Below are 4,063 nucleotides of genomic sequence, written 5' to 3' on the forward strand. Positions count from 1 at the left end.
AGAACTGGTGAGAGGAGCAATAAGAAATTACAGGATGAATGATAGAATCTGTAAACAAAACAGATGGATCATTCCATCATATGCAAATGTTCTGAATGACCTGATTAAAAGACAAAGGGCATCAGATAAGATTTTTAAAAACCCATTTTTAAAAATGAATTTTCTCAATTCGTTCAAAAGTGAAACATAAAGTTAACATTCAACTACTATAAGAAGATGGCATATATACATTAATAATTGCAAAAGGGTCCCTGAATTTACATGCCTCTAAATATATGAACTTGACAATAGGGAAAATATTAAAATTATAATGGAAAATATTAACACAAAATTCTCAGTAATTAACAGAAAATTTAAACAATTACCAATTAGAGAATACTTGAAATAAAGTTGAGATTTGTATATTATAGAATGCCCCCTCTATAAGTTTTTTGTCATTATCTTTTAAATTTATGTTTTCTATTACTTATTTTGTCACAAACTTCTAATTTTACTTCATTGGTTAGATTAATTGTACTTTTGCAATGCATCTTCATTTCAGACTCACACAGAGAATTTACAAAGATTAATCATGTACTGCTGGGCCATACAACAGTGTGATACGTGTCAGAAGTTTTGAATTCCAACAGAACATGTTTTATAACCTCATGGAATTAAATTAGAAATCAATAAGATCATCAAAATCAGAAAATATTCCCATACTTAAGAGAAACCTTCCAGGAATTGAATCATGTTGTGCCCTGATCAGAGCATAACACTGAATTCTGTCCTAATTAGAATGAACAAGAGAGGGGGAATGGGATAAAACAAGGTCTATGTCTCTCAAAGTGTTTACAGTGTTGGTGAGAACTATAACTTAAGATGAAGAATAAATGCTATTCTCCAAAATCCTTTATTTCTGGCTCTGGTTTCTTGTTTCTTTGCTTTTTCCTCCTTTGCCTTTCGTGATTTTCAAAATCTCTACAGTACTGCTGCTTGAGAGTAACCCTCTCAATCACCGGGCTCAGGCTAGTGATTCAGAAAGGTTCCAGTGCCTGTCTGCAGAAAGGCTGGCTACAGCTACGAGAAGTGTTGTCTTACTCGATTGGTACATTTTTCAGGTGACATCAATGCCTTTTATGAGATACCATATAAGGACATTTTCTTCCTCCAATACTTGGCCAGTGGGGACCTCAGTTGATAGTCTCCTTAGGTGCCCAACACCTGGATCTTCAGTGTCTACCAGACCCTGACATTCTCTTTGTCCTCCCACTAGGTAGCTGTTTGAGGCAAATCCTCTCCCCAAATGACTGAAAGTGTTTTCTGATTGGGAGCCACATCTAGCCTGTGGGAGACAGTCCTCTGACCTCTCCTGCTGGGGAAATAAGTTTAACTTTCATTATTTCTCTCTACTCTGTGACCAGAGAAGCTGCACTAGACTTTTTCAAGTGTCATTCACATACATTCCCAGTGGCACTGAACTCCAGGGGACACATCTCAGGCTTTCAGATGCTCCTCTGAAGTCTTTTCACTTGGCCTAGTTCAAGACAGAGAAAATGTCTCAGCTCTCTGAGAAGTCTTTTTATGTAAATCCTTTTTAATCCTCTGACCTACCTCCTTGACCCAGGAATTATTCAGAATGTGAGAAGATAAACCACACACTACAAAACTGGTTTTATAATTTGTTAACATGCCATAAGCAGATAAATTAGCACCTAAAAGCCAAGCATTTAGGTAATCTGAAGCTCTGAGACAAGAGATAACTGTGAACATCCAATAAAAAAGGGAAGGTATACAACACAAATGTTTATAACCCTATACTTGCAAATGTTAACATTATATGAACAGGCAGAGGCACATAGTTTATATACCACAGTTACATAAATACATACAAACCCCACATACAGACAAGCACACCTATAGACAGACACACACACACACAGTAAGCAGTAGAATACTGGGGTGTTTCTGGGTAACATATTGTGTATCTCACAAACTATTAAACTGGCTCATTAGCTGTTAGATAGCTATTGCCACTATCAGTCACCTTACTATTCTGTCTGACCTTTGAGTAGGTGAGAAAAGAGTTTAAATTTTAAAACATGCAAATGTAGTTGATATAAAGGTCAGTTAAGGGCATGATACTAATTTTAGAGCATTAATATTAACAGACCAAAAAAGTACACAATTTAGTGATTTGTATTGAGTCATCATAAAATTGGTTACTTCGGTTTCAATACCATCATATTTTCATTGGGAAAAAATGAGGTTAACTACTGAGCCTATGTTCATCTACACAAAAGTCTGTGACATAAGTAAAACATAATACAAACCAGAACCCTCAAACCCCACAAGTACTATAAACAGTATAGTGTATACAGATAGAATAAAGAAGTGTCAAAGTTTTCTGTAGTCTTAATTTGATTTTGCCTTGAGTTTTCCACGATCTGATAAATTATTAAGTTAATACCAAAGCAGCTAAGAAAATAAAGTTAATCTAAGATAACAAGAGTTCTTCAATCAAGAAAATTGCATAATGCTACCACATAGGGAAAGTGCTCAACAGTATTAGAAATTACAAGAAAAATATTTAAAGTACATTTATAATTTAAAATTTCATATATATTAAATGCTGTTTTCACATATAAAATAGCCATTAGAGAAATGGCTAGGTTGGTCCAGGATGGTCACATTGATACAATTCTTATAACTCTCCGAATAGCAATTTAGAAATCAAAAACCTGAATATGCTTCCTTACCTCTGAAGTCATGTTACATACAAGAAGAAATAAGCCTAAATAAAACCTTATGAATAAAGGCGCCTGTTGTGATGTTTTATGTAGCAAAAACAATCCACTTTTGGCTCACTTTTTTCCATAACAGGCAGTGTGGAGTTCAGAGCTCATCTGGCCTCGGAGACTTCTGACACTGTGAGGTCCCGATCCTAAATGGACTTCACATTACTTCTCTAGCAAGCATCAGTGGCATCACAGATACAGTCCTTAGAAAAAAGGACTCAGCCAGTCCATGAGACTTCCTGAGAGAACTCACCTGCCTCATCTACCTGGACTACCTTGTAGACCCAGTCCCCATAGGCTGTGGGCACAGCTTTTGTAGTCCCTGCCTCTGTCTTTCCTGAGAGAGAGTGAGTCCTGCTCACTGCCCTGCCTGCAGGGAACCATCACAGCAAAAAGACTTCAAAACTGATATCTGTGTGAAGATGGTTTCCCTGGCCAGAAAAATCAGTCTCCAGCAATTCCTTAGACCTACAAGGAGAGAAATGTTCTGTGAAGTGGGCAGAAGCCTGCTGTGTTTGCTGTGCTCTAACTCCCAGGAGCACAGAGCTCACAGATACTGTCCCATTGAAGAGACCGCTGAGGACCAGCGGGAGAAGCTAGTAAAGCAGATGAGATCAGCATGGGACAAGATCCAAGAAAATAAGAGAAACTTAAATGAGAGAATAATAAAGAACCACTGGATGGACTGTTTCTAGTGAAATATATCACCAAAACCAAATACACAGAGCTGTGTTCAGTTCTCTAAGGAAGAACATTTGGACAAACTGAAAAAGGAGGCCTGAGTCATCTTACAGCAGCTCAAAAGAAGTGAGGCCAAAATGGTTCAAAAGAGGAAACAATGAGAAGAAATGCATGAGAAACTGAGGAACTAATGGACATGTGCTATAAACCAGACAAGAAGCTGTTCGAGGATTTGGGAGACCTAGTGATAAGGAGTGAGTCTGTGCAGCTGCACAAGTCCCAGCCTGTGGGCTCAGTATCAAGGCCATCACTGGACTGATGAACAGTTACAGCCACTACCGAGTGGAGACTTCTTTCAATAATGAAGTAAGCAAGCATGACATCTGGCTATCTAAGGATGCAAGAAACTTCAGGTCTAGATTTTACAATCATGTGCATCTTTGAATCCTGACAGATCTAACTATTTTGCTGTGTGGGGAGATCAGGTCTTCACCTCTGGAAAGTATTACTGGGAGCTGGATGTGGATGACTCTTGGGACTGGGCTCTAAGGGTCTCCAGAGATTCCTGGATAAGCACTCTTGGCACAATAGTTGACTCTGGGGAC

General features: G+C 38.1%; 1 pseudogene; it reads left to right on the top strand.

The window, feature by feature from the left end:
- The first annotated feature begins 3,199 nt into the window (after positions 1–3,199).
- Positions 3,200–3,777, top strand: LOC100965178 (annotated as a pseudogene).
- The last annotated feature ends 286 nt before the right edge of the window (positions 3,778–4,063 follow it).

The sequence above is a fragment of the Otolemur garnettii genome, unplaced genomic scaffold (assembly GCF_000181295.1).
Source record: "Otolemur garnettii isolate 467f Iridium unplaced genomic scaffold, OtoGar3 scaffold00024, whole genome shotgun sequence".
Classification (NCBI taxonomy): domain Eukaryota; kingdom Metazoa; phylum Chordata; class Mammalia; order Primates; family Galagidae; genus Otolemur; species Otolemur garnettii.